Genomic DNA, 15,915 nt, shown 5'->3' with positions numbered 1-15,915 from the left:
TCCCATGGACTGCAATGTTCTGTCTCTTGGCACCAAAGTTGTGAGCCGTTCCCAAAGCTACTTACAACACAGCATATGTTCCACAACATTCTGCTAAAACATTATCCAAACAWATAACTCAATGTGGATTTGAAATCATCTGGGATTAGGAGGGACCAATCTCTGAGGACCTCTGTGGTTATCAGATAACACATGTCCCCACATCACTCTGCTTGAGGCCACAATGCATCTGGTTATTCTGCTTCTTAGGCCGGAGCCACATAGAGATTTTGTGTTWGGAAATTACAGAAATGATCGATTCAACAAGAATGCATATACGATTTCATCCGTTTTTAATTTTCCATGTGTGGCCGTAGCCTCATTCAGGTTTTGATTGCACGTTGTGATGTAGAGCCCCCCACTGGACATTTTGTTTAGTTGCGTCTGGTTGTTTTTCTTTTAAAGTACTTTGAGTAGGGGGGTGAAAGCAGAAAGTGTTTTGTTCTGTTTGGGACATTTCTCAGTGCAATCTGGTCATGATCTGTTGCTGTCATTTTTGTTTTTTGTTCGTTAATCGCATGGCAATCGCTTGTGAGTKATTGAGATGGTTAGTTGCCAGTTCATCTAGCTAAGTCATGAGGTGTTTTACATGAGTGGTGCTGGAGATGTTGTCTATGTGTGGTGCTGGAGATGTTGTCTATGCTAGCTACATTCCATTGTTAGTTCTGCTGCCTGTCGCCATCCGGTGTCATAYAGATGCTGGCTAGCATTGTTTGCAACATCCAAGCCTTCTCGTTTATATGTCAGCAGTGTTGTGTTTTATGTGCCCAGAACATTGTCCATGCATTAGATTTTTTATTGTCAGTTTCTGTATACAGTTGTGAGATAAAGTTGTACATCAAGCTTTATTTTCMAAACTTGACTGCTGACATGCACGTGTTTGAGGGATTGTATTAATTACAGAAATGATCAAAATACTAAAATATACAGTTGAAGTCAGAAGTTTACATACACCTTAGTTCAGTTTTTCACAATTCCTGACATTTAATCCGGTTTTAGGTCAGTTAGGATCACCACTTTATTTTAAGAATGTGAAAGGTCAGAATAATAGTAGAGAGAATGATTTATTTCAGCTTTTAATTTCTTTTCATCACATTCCCAGTGGGTCAGAAGTTTACATACACTCAATTAGTATTTGGTAGCATTGCCTTTAAATTGTTTAACTTGGGTCAAACGTTTCGGGTAGCCTTCCACAAGCTTCCCACAATAAGTTGGGTGAATTTTGGCCCAATCCTCCTGACAGAGCTGGTGTAACTGAGTCAGGTGTGTAGTCTTCCTTTCTCGCACACGCTTTTTCAGTTCTTGTGGAGGTCTACAATTTTTTTCTGAGGTCTTGGCTGATTTCTTTTGATTTTCCCATGATGTCAAGCAAAGAGGCACTGAGTTTGAAGGTAGGCCTTGAAATACATTCACAGGTACACCTCATTGACTCAAATGATGTAACTAGCCTAACAGAAGCTTTAAAGCCATGACAAATTTTCTGGAATTTTCCAACTGTTTAAAGCACAGTAAACTTGTGTATGTAAACTTCTGACCCACTGAAATTGTAATACAGTGAATTATAAGTGAAATAATGAAAACAATGTTGAAAAATGACTTGTGTCATGCACAAAGTAGACTTCCTACCCGACTAGCCAAAAACTATAGTTTGTTAACAAGAAATTTGTGGAGTGGTTGAAAAACGAGTTTTAATGACTCCAACCTAAGTGTATGTAAACTTCCGACTTCAACTGTACATATACATATGAGATATATAAATATGAGATGAGTAATGCCAGATATGTAAACATTAAGTGACTAAGATACYGTAGAATAGTATAGAATACAGTATATACATATGAGWTGAGTAATGSCAGATATGTAAACATKATTAAAGTGACTAGTGTTCCATTCCTTAAAGTGGCCAGTGATTTATAGTSTATGCCTATAGGCAGCAGCCTCTAACGTGCTAGTGYTGGCTGTTTAACAGTCTGATGGCCTTGAGATAGAAACTGTTTTCAGTCTCTCGGTCCCAGCTTTGATGCACCTGTACTGACCTTGCCTTCTGGATGATAGGGGGTGAACAGGCGGTGGCTCAGATGGTTGATGTCCTTGATGATCTTTTTGGCCTTCCTGTGACATTAGGTGMTGTAGGTGTCCTGGAGGGCGGGTAGTTTGCCCCCGGTAATGCGTTGGGCAGACCGCACCACCCTCTGGAGAGCCTTGCTGTTGCGGGCGATGCAGTTGCCATACCAGACGGTGATACAGCCTGACAGGATGCTTTCAATTGTGCATCTGTAAAAGTTTGTGAGGGTTTTAGGTGAAAGCCAAATTTCTTTAGCCTCCTGATGTTGAAGAGGCTCTGTTGCRCCTTCTTCACCACACTGTGTGGGTGGTCCATTTCAGTTTGTCAGTRATGTGTATGCCAAGGAACTTCAAGCTTTCCACCTTCTCCACTGCGGTCCCGTCGATGTRGATAGGGGGTTGCACCCTCTGCTGTTTCCTGAAGTCCTCGATCATCTCCTTTGTTTTGTTGACGTTGAGTGAGAGGTCGTTTTCCAGGCACCACACTCACAGAGCCCTCACCTCCKCCCTGTAGGCTGTCTCGTCATCGTTGGTAATCAAGTCTACTACTGTTGTGTCGTCTGCAAACTTGATGATTGAGTTGGAGGCGTGCTAGGCCACGCAGTCATGGGTGAACAGGGAGTACAGGAGGGGGCTGAGCATGCACCCTTGTGRGGCCGCAGTGTTGAGGATCAGACCCAGAGCCTCAAGCTTAATGATGAGTTTGGAGGGTATTATGGTGTTGAATGCTGAGCTRTAGTCAATAAACAGCATTCTTACATAGGTATTCCTCTTGTCCAAATGGGATAGGGCAGTGTGCAAAGTGATGGCGATTGCATCGTCTGTGGATCTACTGGGGCGGTAAGCAAATTGAAGTTGGTCTAGGGTGGCAGGTACGGGGCGATAGTCATTAAATCCAGTTACCTTTGCCTTTTTGGGTACAGGAACAATGGTGACCATCTTGAAGCATGTGGGGACAGCAGACTAGGATAGGGAGATATTGAATATGCCCATAAACACACCAGCCAACGTTGACTATCTCACTTATTGTCAACGTCATCATGACATGATGAGTTTTTAACTGATGAACTTGCTTTCCTGATCCAGACAGCTTCAATGTTGCGCAAATTTTAGGAATTTTCCGTCCGACTCTGAAAGAGGGGTTGTGTTCATGATGTCACATTTACTATATAAACGTAACCGCACGTGTTGTTTATTTCAAACAGAGTGTCTCTTCTAACCCTAAATTTGGGCGCCTTCCTGTACTATATACGTTTACTGTTTTGTCTCTTGCTTTCAGTAGACGAAAGGAAGTTTTTCGAATATCGGTARRCATATGGCAAACAAAAAAGCAAAGAGATTCCATCTGTGAATCTCACTCTTCCCGGTGGAATCACCATGAACATGCCGTGGTCAGCGCGGCTGCTGCACATTTTCTCTGGAAATAACTGGTGTTGAGCAGGTCAAACTGAGTTGGGTAACAGGCGGGTAACTCAGTCTGSAGTCTGGTCACGTTTGAATGTTCTTACTAGATCAGAGAGAGAAAGAGATGTTGGTTGTAATCGTATACCGCGTGTGATAGAACTCCAACTCAGAACATGGCAGTTTTTGTTACCCGATTTTGTTGCTGCTCCGACTGGGTGGAATCAACCCTGGCTGGTACAAACAGGCGTTCATTTCATATAAACGGCCCTTTTCTGAATCAAATCACTTCAATCATTTAAACTCCTCAGAACGTTTAGGTATAGCTAACCCTAAGTGAATAATCTGGTGCTTGACTAACACTAGCCAGCAGTTTGTGTCCGTGTGGCTTGTCTCTGCTTCTGAAAAGAAGCCTATGTTTAGCATATAAATAGAAAGCTAAACCAAACACTGAAATAACCTGCAAGTGGAATGTGTGTTTGGCAATGATCTGATTCTATGGTGGACATAAGTGTTTGTGTGGGTGGGTAGGAGACATAAAGTAGGTGTTGGTGATATAACTTATTGGTTAAGTTGGCATACCTCACACACTAAAATTAGTAGACTGAGGAAAAACACAGRCCAGCTGCTCAAACCATGAACGTGYATTCATTCACAACACCTCAAAATGTGGTTCTAGTGATCACTTCACCAGCGATTAGTGATATTCTAATCCAAAGCCCTCGTCAAACCACGGCCACAGATGAGTATTACTAGCAATGTGTTGACCATACTGGCACCACCCATTGTCAGGGCTCATTTTGTCTGATATTTGCACACCCTCCGAATATGATATTTTGTCTTGATGTGCCATCTTTTGTTTCATTACCGCATCAATGAAACATGACTGCTGAATATGGAGATGGGCTTTGGAAAAYAGACTGCGTAAAATACAAGGTGGTCATTGTTGCAAGGTGCCTCTTACGTTATGTAAAACATAGCAACAGAAATGCATTGCCACAACATGGATAGCTTTATTCTATCTGAAGGGAGGGGTGTGGAGGGAGTAGGGCTGTAGTTGGCCAGCTCTGATCAGTTAAGTGGTCTASAATAAAACTCTCAAGGCCATCGGTACTTAAATCACTGGCTTATCACCAAGCCAACAAGAGTGGCCTGCCCATMTAGAGGATTCTGATAAGAGGGCAGGAGGTGGAGGAAGAGGTGCCACTTCCAARAGGACTGTTGTGGTAAAGAGTCGCGCTTCCATCCGGACTGTTTTGCATGTGTTCCGTCCTGCTAGTAGGATGATTGCTGAGAGAAGGGAGTGAAGAGGGTTTAAGTGCAGCTAAGGTTCATCTAACGCCCCTCATCTCAAATAGACTCAGGCGATCAGGGGTTTATCACTCCATCATATTTGTAAATCGTAAATGTCTTATTTTGTCAACGTTATCATTTGAGAATCTTACATGGTATGCTTTTRTTGGCTCTAGCAGAGGTCTATTTCAAAGGAAATGTTCAGTCATATATATTTTCTATATCACTAAAACATAATGACCACTATCTTGCAAGCATGTACTACACTGTCCCACTGGATGCAATTGTGCTGAAGGCTCTTACATCCCATAACTGATATAGATCCTATAAATCACTGTAAGTTAAATTCCTATTCATTCTATAGCCTGGTCCCAGATCTGTTTGTGCTTCTGCCTACTCCATTGTCAAGACAAACATATGTTTGTGCTTTGCTCACGGGCACATCGGCAGGTCTTTCAGCTAGTCAGCTCGGGTATTCGAACCAGCGACCTTTTTGTAACCAACACTCTTAACCGGTAGGCTACCTACTGCCTGCTTGGCAAGCGAGCAGAAACAAACAGACTAGCACCAAGGCTAGTAATTATATGGCATAACTCTACAGACTATTATACCCAGAGCAGGGGGAGAACAATTAAATACATCAAGAGGCTTCAAGTCGAGATGAGGAGTATATAGAGGACTGTGAAGGGGGAGATAGGAAATGGAGGGGACTAAAAAAAAATATTAAAGAGTGTGAGAGGCCTGTGATAGTGGGTAGTGTCACAAGGGAGATTTGGTCCGAGATTGTTTTGTATCCTTGCTCTTCTTTTTGAGGAGAAGTACCGAGACCGTCTGTGGTGCCTTCTACTATTACAACTTTTTTTTTTACCCCCTTTTTCTCCCCAATTTTGTGGTATCCAATTGTTAGTCGTTACTGTCTTGTCGCTACAACTCCCGTACGGCCTCGGGAGAGACGAAGGTCGAGAGCCATGCGTCCTCCGAAACACAACCCAACCAAGCCATACTGCTTCTTAACACAGCGCACATCCAACCCGGAAGCCAGCCGCACTAATGTGTCAGAGGAAACACCGTACGCCTAGCGAACTGGTCAGCGCGCACTGCACCCGGCCCGCCACAGGAGTCACTAGTGCGCGATGAGACAAGGATATCCCTAACGGCCAAACCCTCCCTAACCCGGACAACGCTAGGCCAATTGTGCATCGCCCCATGGACCTCCCGGTCGCGGCCGGCTGMGACAGAGCCTGGGCAACTTTTAAAAGTATGTTGAAAGCCCAACTGACTTCCCCCCCTGCCGACCTCTCGACCCCACAGTCTGGGAACCACTGATGTATTGGAATGCCTGATGACAGAGGAGAAATAGGATATGACAAGTGAGAATACCATTATAACATAAACACCTCCTCTGTTATAATATAAGGCCCACACTGAGTGTCTGGCCTGCTTAAACACAGGCAACTGTCACTTAGTCACAGGCCTCAGGCTTTCATTTCATTTTAATTGTCTAAAACAGAGGTCAGGTCTGCAGAARAACTATACCACACCCTCTCTCAACATGGTCAAGTCTAAACTACAGCTCATAGGCCGATAGACAGTCAAACAGTCTTCTGGCCTGAGCACTAAAATAACCCTGATGCTAAGAAACCACTCAGCCCATATTTCCAGGCCGGTTTCCGTGAGTGGTCTGTCAGACCGGGGGTGAGAGGGCACACCCTTTCCTGCATGGGAGTGGCTGCCAGGGCTGGCTCGGGATCAGCCGGATGCCACACTACTTCCACAGTTCAACTCAATGTGGCCGATCATATGAATATGAATGCCTTCTTTTTTAAAATTTTTGCACTGACTCTATACACACTCACTGAACTCTACACACTCACTCACACTGACGTTCTAGCACATGCACTTAATTTGCTCACACACACATAACACGCACACTGACACTCTGTCATCATATATCCTGATGCCTGGTCACCTTACTCCTATACATATCTACCTSTATCACTCTTGTATCCCTGCASATTGTAAATATGATATAGGCACTGACCCTGTGTATAGCGTACTTACTTTCCAGTGTTCTTGTTTCTATTTCCTGTGTGTTTTTGTTCTACTTTATTTTATAGYACTACATTGATATTGGTTACTGCATTAGGAAATAGCTTCCAAKAAAGGCATTTCACTGTACTTGTGCACGTGACAATAAAAGCTTGAAACTACAAACCCACAGCAAATGATCATTGATACCTGAATTAAAAAGTGAACTTTTGACCGAATATGGCAAAAATATTGCTAAATATTTTTTCTTCAGCCATTCTTATGGATTATTGAAATGTATGTTGATTATTAGGCTTTGTGACCAGGTCATGGCATTGCCTGCATCTTGCCTATGCCGTTCTGTACCATCCCTCATTCGTATATCTTTATGTACATATTCTTTATCCCTTTACACTTGTGTGTATAAGGTAGTAGTTGTGGAATTGTTAGGTTAGATTACTCGTTGGTTATTACTGCATTGTCGGAACTAGAAGCACAAGCATTTCGCTACACTCGCATTAACATCTGCTAACCATGTGTATGTGACAAATAAAATTTGATTTGATTTGATTTGAATTTTATACCTAATTTCATGCAATTCAAATGTGATAACTAATTTCCATGAGGCGGAGAGAAAAAGTATCCGTTTTACACTTGTTGTATTCTATTATTCTAACTCTCAACATTAAGTTGAGACCCAACTGAGTTCCTAAAAAAATAGATATTTATTTTTTATTGGTCCGCGGGCCTACAAAAAGGGCCTGCAGGCCACCAGTTGCCCATCCCTGCTTTACACTGACACATACTGCATGCACCCACACCCACWCACAACAGCTGCAGTGGTAATTGTAGRGTCAGAACCACAAGAGGAACAACCACCATCCAGAATGCCAACAGAAAGTGACTGTGAAGAGTCTGAAAAACTTGCATGCAGCTAATCAAGCAACATTTCCTCACGTTATAACTTGAACACATTACTCATATCAGTCAAATAAGACTTGGTGGGTGGCATAATACCCGGAAACATATATGATAAAGCTTATAAGGTAGCAGGTGTTATGCTGAAACAAGAGATTTTACATTTTGAAAAAACACCAAGATCTCTTCTATGAAAACAAGAGAGCAGTGATGACCTCATACTTCCTTTGTTATGGTGAAACCCAAACTCTCAGTGGATGAGGTAAAGGAATTAATTCTGGTTTTCATTGTACGATAAGACAAAGCCCATAACGAACTAAGTCAGGCATCTCAATGAAGATCAGTGCTGAACCATGTCTTATTCCCCAATGCCAACATCACACCTCATCATCCAGAAAATCACTTTCTTTAACTATGCCAAAGAATCGTTAAAGGGCAAATCTACCACTTTTCAACCTCATTTTCATTATTTCCAGCACAATACCATTTCTACATATGTGAAAATGGAGCATTTCTATGCTTTGTAGAATTTAAAAAAAAGTTATAATGTCCTAGCCGATGACATCGTCAAAGTAAAAACACTTTAAAAACGGTGATTTTCAAACACTATGAGATACACAGTGACATGGGAGCAATAAAATACCCCCCTCTGGCTAGTAACAAGGTTTTGAAAATCACTGTTTTAATTTGTTTCTTTTAATCCTACTCTGTGATGTCACAGATAACCATATTTTAGGACGTTTCTTCTTATCTCTTTAACCACAGATCATAGAAACGTGATGTAGACACGTATGTAGACACTGGTATGGTRCTGGAGATAATGAATATGAGGTTGAAAAGTGGCAGGATTCCTTTAGGATTTTTAGGTTCTTTGTCTCCCTCCCTGCTCCTCTATCCCTACTTCACGGATCCTTCTGTTCTCTTGAAACTTTCCAGAAGCGTCTGTATAGATGTCACAATGACCCTTGCTGTTGCAGATCAAAATCTCCACGACAGTGACATCACATCTATGGATGTCAGCCACACAGATATTTAGTATATCCAGATTTATCCTTCCATTTTTTTTTCTGTTCAGACTTGGCCCCAGCATGGCTGGACCAGACACAAGTCATTTTTTAAGTGAAATTCTCAACAGGACAAAGAACAGAGAGCCAAGCTCTGAGGTCAGCAGCCTCACAATTCATTTTCATCCCTCAAGCTGTGTTTTCATAGTCTGGTTTAGATGCTGCAGAAAGCTCTCGAGGGTAGCTCCACTTGATCCTATTTCAAACAGCTTTTTTTTACACTGCATGTAAAAAATAAAATAATCTAATTTTATGCTGTGTAAGATAAACACGAAAAGCAATTAATTTAGCTCAGTGAAGAGCTGTTGTTGTTTTGAAGGTGGTAGGTAGTATCAGGGAAGGAGAATGGGATGCATCTGCCTTGCCTCAAGGAATTTTGGAGCAAAACAAAGGTCACGAGAGGAAGACAGTCAGCAAAGAGTACTAGTGAAATAAAATAGGAATTGGGAGCAGAGATTTGGCTAATAAGGGTTACAGGATTTATTGAAAAGTGAGGAGATCATAGAAAGAAGAGTGCAGTGGTGGGACAGTGGTGGAGACAAATCGAATTACTCAATCTCTGATAAAAGGCTTTATATGGCTAGGAGGAGAAACACATCGCAATGCGTCCCCCTCCATCGGTCCACAAGCATTCCTGTCACACCCCAAGCACACAGAAATGCATACACTTTCAACACACATACATACAAACACACATGTAATATGTCATTGTTGTACTGTATGTGTGTCTATAGTTTTGTTCAATGTTGTGTCTGAAACTTTTTCCCCCCTGCTGCTGTTGAACCAGGTGTCTTTWRAAAAATWGATTTTATCTCAATGAGAAAGACCTGGATAAATAAAGGATWAAAAAAACACACACGACTCATCAAGCTACCACCTTTTTGCCTACATTCACCAACAGTTTTTTCTCTCTGTCTGTTCACCTCTCCTTTYYYACCCTGGACTGCCTGACTTTTAGGCTAGCAGAGTGGCAGGGAGAAATATGTCCAAATCTAATGTTAGGCAGAAGCAATGTTGTTTTGTGGGTTGTTATTCTCAGTCATTTGCACGTTTCTGGAACATGGCGTTGTTTATGGTCACACTTTCATTGCAAACTAGGAACTAACTTTTCTGCACAAACAAAGAGTATGAGGGGATGTCCGTTTCCAAACACAATCATGAACGTGTACCATTTCCCTTATATAAGTAAATGAGTAAAAACAGTGTCTTCAAAGACATCTGTACGTAGGTTATTGAAGCCCTGAAATATCAAATAAAAAAGAAKGCCAAAACGCTCACAGCTTTTCTTTAATGTTAAATACAAAAGTTGTTATTATTCCATGTGATCATAAGTTGTTGTGACATCTTAGGATGGAAGTGTGAGAGCCATGAAGGGGAAAGAGAGATGGACAGATGTAAATGGCATATATTATGTCAATAAAAATGATTCTGGAAGTTAAAAAAAAGGGAGAGAAGCGCCTGGATGAGGTGATATTGTACGGCAGAAAATACAACACCTGAGTGACCCGAAGAGAGGCTGTGTGAAGCAATGGGGGCTGCTGATGGGAGGACGGCTCATAATAATGGCTGGAACGTAGCGAATGGAATGGCGTCAAACATGGGAACCATGTGTTTGATGTATTTGATACCATTCCACTAACTCTGCTCTAGCCATTACCGCAAGCCCATCCTCCCCAATTTAGGTGCCACCAACTTCCAGTGGTATGAAGAGAGTGATGCATGGGGAAAATGAGGAGAGAAGGAGGGAGGAGACAACAGGTGAAAAAAGGTGATGAAGTACACTGAGACAAGAGAATCAGGRTGGAAAACACAGGAGAGGTAGGGGAGAAAGAAAAGCTTACCTGTTTGTTGCTGAGCCCAAACTCTCCCCAACTCTGCCTGGGAGAGAAAGATGAGCAGCAGCACACTGAGACACATGTTGTTCAGCAACAACAAAAACACACAGCTCTCTCTTCACTCTCTCTTCCTTCTTCTCCTTCTCTTCTCTTTCAACAACGGAGTTTCTCCTGGTCCCAGTCACCCTGTAGCTCCCTCCCTCACGTGCTCTCTCCACTTACACACTCKCTCTCCCTCTACAACACCCTCTCAATGCTGTTCTTCCGTTGCCATGGTGATTACAAAGACAGAGGGATGATAAGGCATAGCAGCTGAGGAGATGAAAGTGTTCTCTCTCTCTCTCTCTCYCCCTGCATGTCCTGCCTCTCTCATGTTTTATATCCATTCTCTTTGCTTTGATGTGCCCCAGTCTCTGTCTCTCTCCTTCCATATTTGGACTTGGATTCTAGTGAAATCATCTGGAATCACAGTGGAGCCCTCTGTCTTATCTCTGAGGGAACTCAATAGTAGATGCCATACCATGGCATCTCCTGGCCTTGGACAATGATATAGTACCTCTGTGTTCAGACATGGCTGCTGCAGAGAATTAAATGAACACAGTAAAAACAGTACAATCTCTTCACGGAATCTGTCGATTGACCTTCTGGTTATAAACTGCTGTGAAGAACAAGCAGTTAACAGTGYTTCTAACCATACAGCCACCATACCAGATAATTACCACAATGACATATRCATGTACTGTTCATAAGCACTTTAGTTTTGGTATTCCATGCCCACTGCTATGAATGTTCATCTGGTCAATACAAAAMAAACATATTGTCTGAGTAYTGAGCATACATTTTGTGGGTCATATGAAAAAGGGCATGTCTTGTTTTGTTTGGCTATGGTTTAATTTCCAGGCACGTGCGATAGCAGTTTTGTCTGTTATACTGCTCAAATAAGCTTTCCTTTACAAGCACTGTGTGGTTGTCTCCACCATCACTCCACTTCTCTCTCAGCTGTTCCATTACAATCAGTTCCACTTTGAGAAATCAGGCTAGAGAACGCTGGTGAGGAAATGACAGTTGAGACTTTTCAAGRTTCACTGCTGGGAAATGTAGCCTACATACTAGGGCTAGGGACATATTTCGTAGGGCATGATACTCAGAATGTCATTGAACATTGGAATGTTACAATAGAGCTGACTATTCTCTTGCACAATGAAAAGATAAATCTCGGTTTTACTGTAAACAGATTTCTATGAGCSTGTTCTGAATAAGCTCCCACAATTTAATTTGCTTACACTGGTCTCTACTGGTCATCTGGGGAAYTACAGCATTAATAGAGGAAGAGACTTGAATTGTAAGTGACTCGCATTCTGCTGCGGGTCATTCAGCCTTTTCCACGAGTCAGTCAGATTCAAAGAGGTCAATAACATGTTGGATCTGGATGTCAAAATACAAACCTCTGAAGAATGTTCTGCTGTTCCAGTGTCATTCATTTCAACCCAAACTATTTCTCATGTTCAGCTCCTCTCCTGTATCACTAACAACCACTCAGTTCTGTACTCTTTCCCTCTCATTTAACACAGCTCTCTCTCTCCATCTTCCTCATTCTCTCTTTTTTTAATAGCCTTTTTACCTCCCTCTTTCTCTCTTCCCCAGCTCTCTCCCTGTCACCCTGTCTCTCTCTCTCCATTTTTATGTTCCTCTTTCATGTATCTGTAAATCTGATCCTCCTGTGTTGTGCAGACGGCTGGGTAAATATTGGCTCTGTGTTCTGGATGCGGTGTGTGTGTGTGTGTTTCTGAAAGTAATCAGATTACATTACAAAATGTGGGTAATCCTTGTAAATAAGAATTTGTTCTTAACTGACTTGTCTAGTTAAATAAAGGTTAAATAAAAATAAAATAAAACGTACACTTTATAGTTACAGGGGGTGGAGCAATGTTCTAGTAGCTCTACCCTATTAAACACTTACTCAGAACATTGACTAGAATACCTCTGGTGACTTGGCTTTTTATTAGGGGGTATAGCTCAGTGGTAGAGCATTTGACTGCAGATCAAGAGGTCCCCGGTTCAAATCCGGGTGCCCCCTCATTTTCTTTGATACATATCAATCACAGGTCTAATAGTTATTAACAATGGTGGGTTAGTGAATGGTGTCTAACTGGGCAGGTAAGGCCAACATAAACATGGGCCCGATTCCGACCCGAGTTAAGGGCGCGTAAATGGGGTTTAATTCCCTTTCTATGCAGTTCTCTCTCTACGTGTATTCTGACCTTGAATTTAAGGTTGAGAATAGCATGCTGTTCACCTGCTATTTGTTTTGGGTGGAGATGAAATAAATGTGTGGTGGAAATGTGTCTATAGATATCCGGACTCTGACCTTGACTTAATTCCCTAATAATTCCACTGTCTTTGCGCAGAAGGAAACAATGAATAAGGTCTAGAGAACCTAGCGGTTCCAAGTGGAAAAAGCATCTACTGTAATATTTTCTGATAGAAATACAGTAACACCATTCTTCATGCACTGTAATTTACAACTTGATAAGAGCTGTTAATAAGAGCCGTTGATAAGAGCTGTTAATAAGAGCTAGGTAAATGAGTAATCCGTTTGGATAAGGGAATTGTAAATATAAACGACACTTCTTTTAGAAATATTTTACCTTATTATCGCGAGACAAATGTTGAACCAGTCATATGGTTGCACACTGAAGCATATCAACATATCAACTTTCCCACAGTGAAGTTTCTGAAATGCTGTGCCATTATGCAGAATATAAATTGTACAGCATTTTATTGAAACTTGCAGGGATGGGTACTCTCGAATGTCTTAATTAGAGGCTACACCGACTTTCTCTGTTTCCTATTTCCACCATGTTAAATATTAGACATTGACCGTCAGTAGGCCTAATAACAACACACATTCAACAACACACATTCAGTTGGTATAGCCTACATTATCATTCCATTTAATTACATTGTTTAGTTTATCCACATTTTCTTCCTCCGTAAGCGCCGTCACGGCCATGTGGTTGTTGCTGAGGATCATTAGTAACAGTTGATAATATATTTTTTTGAATTGACAAGTAAGCTAATTAAATCGCTATGGAGCTGAGCGCCGACTAAGCCATAGCAGTTTGAACCCGACGTATGGTGCAATACTTGGCTGTGTCATAACACAGTTCCATGGTTAGTGCAGGCAATAGACGAGGGTATAGCCTACTATTGYACACTATTCTCCCTATTATAATTCTACGTACAATAATTTTCCAACATTACCATGGGTTTAAGAACCGAATGTGCCAATTTTCCGAATCAATCAAACCACCATGTTCTTTCTTTTGCGTGTAAAGGCTCTCCAAACCAGTTTTTTGTGATTCATAAATACTTTTATAACCCCTAAATAAGATCAAATCTAAACTAAGAAAATTTAAATTGTCACATGCTTCGTAAACAACAGCTGTAGACTAACAGTGAAATGTTTACTTATGGGCCCTTCCCAACAATGCAGAATACGATCAACAAAATGAGTGTGGAAGTGTGTGTGTGTGTGGTGACAGTGTGCCTGTGTGTACGTGTTATGTGTGAGTGTGTGTGTGTGTGTGTGTGTTGGAGTGTCAGTGTAAGTACAGTGGGGAGAACAAGTATTTGATACACTGCCGATTTTGCAGGTTTTCCTACTTACAAAGCATGTAGAGGTCTGTCATTTTTAATGAGTGTGGAAGTGTGTGTGTGTCTGTGTTGACAGATGTGCCTGTCAGACGTGAACGTGTTATAGTTGTGAGTGTGTGTGTGGTTGGTGTGGGCTATTGTAGTGTCAGTGTAAGTAACATGGGGAGAACAAGTATTTGATACACTGCCGATTTTGAGGTTTTCCTACTACAAAGCATGTAGAGGTCTGTCACTTTTTATCATAGATATACACTTCAACGGTGAGAGACGGAATCAAAAACAAAAATCCAGAAAATCAACATTGTATTGATTTTTTAAGTAATTAACTTTGCATTTTATTGCATGACATAAGTATTTGATCACCTACCAAACCAGTAAGAATTCCGGCTTCTCACAGACCTGTTAGTTTGCTCTTTAAGAAGCCCTCCTTTCTCCACCTCATTACCTGTATTAACTGCCAACCTTTTGAACACTCGTTAAACCCTGTATAAATAGACACCATGTCCACTACACTCCAATCAAACGAGACTCTCAACCTCGTCCACAATGGCCAAGACCAGAAGCTGTGTAAGGACATCAGGGATACACGATTGACTAGCACCTCGTACGGAGGCTGGGATGTGTCCTGGACATAAGAAGAGCTTGGTGAGAAGGCAACAAACTTGCGTTGGCTACAATTATTAGAAAATGGAAAGAAGTCTCTCAGATTGACGGTCAATTCCACCCCTCGGTCTGGGGCCTCCAATGCAAGATCTCAGCCTCGTGGGGCATCAATGACATGAGGACATGTCAGGATCCAGCCACGAACGTACACGGTCAGGATACCTGGTCAATGACCTGAAGAGAGAGCTGGGGACCAACAGTCTCAAAGAAACCATTAGTAACACACTACGGCCGTCATGATTAATCGTCCACGCACCGGCAAGGTCCCCCTGTCTAAGCCAGCGCATGTCCAGGCTCCGTCTGAAATTTTGCCAAATGACCAGAATCTGGATGATCCAGAGAGGAATGGGGAAGGTTCATGCGTCTGCATGAGACAAAAGATAGAGCCTTTTGCTCTAAACTCCCACTCCCGTGTTTGAAGGAATAGAAGATGAGTACAACCCCAAGAACACCATCCCAACCGTGAACGCATCGGAGTGTGAAACATCATATCCTTTGGAGGTATGCTTTTCGTGCAAAGGACAGGAGTACTGCTACCGTATTGAGGGGAGGATGTGGATGGATGCTGACATTGCTATTCGCGAGATCTTGACCAACAACCTCCTTCCCCAGTAAGAGGCATTGAAGTATGTGCGCGCGCTTGGCTGGATCTTCCAGCATGACAACGTAACGAAGACAGCACCACTAGCCGGCGAAACTAAAGGAGTGGCTCCGTAAGAATGCATCTCAAGGCCTGGCGAGTGCGCTACCAGTCTCCTAGACACTGAAGCCCAATAAGTAAAATCTTTGGAGAGGAGCCCGGAAAGTCCGTATTGCCGAGCGAGAGCGGAGCGCCCCGACAACCTGGGGATCTGGAGAACGGTCTTATGGAGGAGTGGGCAAATAATCTCCACTGCTGCAAGTGTGCTGCAAACCATTTGGTCAAAGAACTACAGGAAACTGAGCTGTATATC

General features: G+C 42.2%; 1 non-coding gene across 1 annotated transcript; it reads left to right on the top strand.

Annotated features, from left to right (window-relative positions):
* Positions 1-12,647: 12,647 nt before the first annotated feature.
* trnac-gca (transfer RNA cysteine (anticodon GCA)) lies at positions 12,648-12,719 on the top strand. The gene has a single exon. It is a non-coding gene; the product is annotated as a tRNA-Cys (tRNA).
* The last annotated feature ends 3,196 nt before the right edge of the window (positions 12,720-15,915 follow it).

Source organism: Salvelinus sp. IW2-2015, linkage group LG20, assembly GCF_002910315.2.
Source record: "Salvelinus sp. IW2-2015 linkage group LG20, ASM291031v2, whole genome shotgun sequence".
NCBI classification, from domain to species: domain Eukaryota; kingdom Metazoa; phylum Chordata; class Actinopteri; order Salmoniformes; family Salmonidae; genus Salvelinus; species Salvelinus sp. IW2-2015.
Note: the sequence above shows the minus strand (reverse complement) of the source record. Positions and strands in the feature narration are given on the sequence as shown.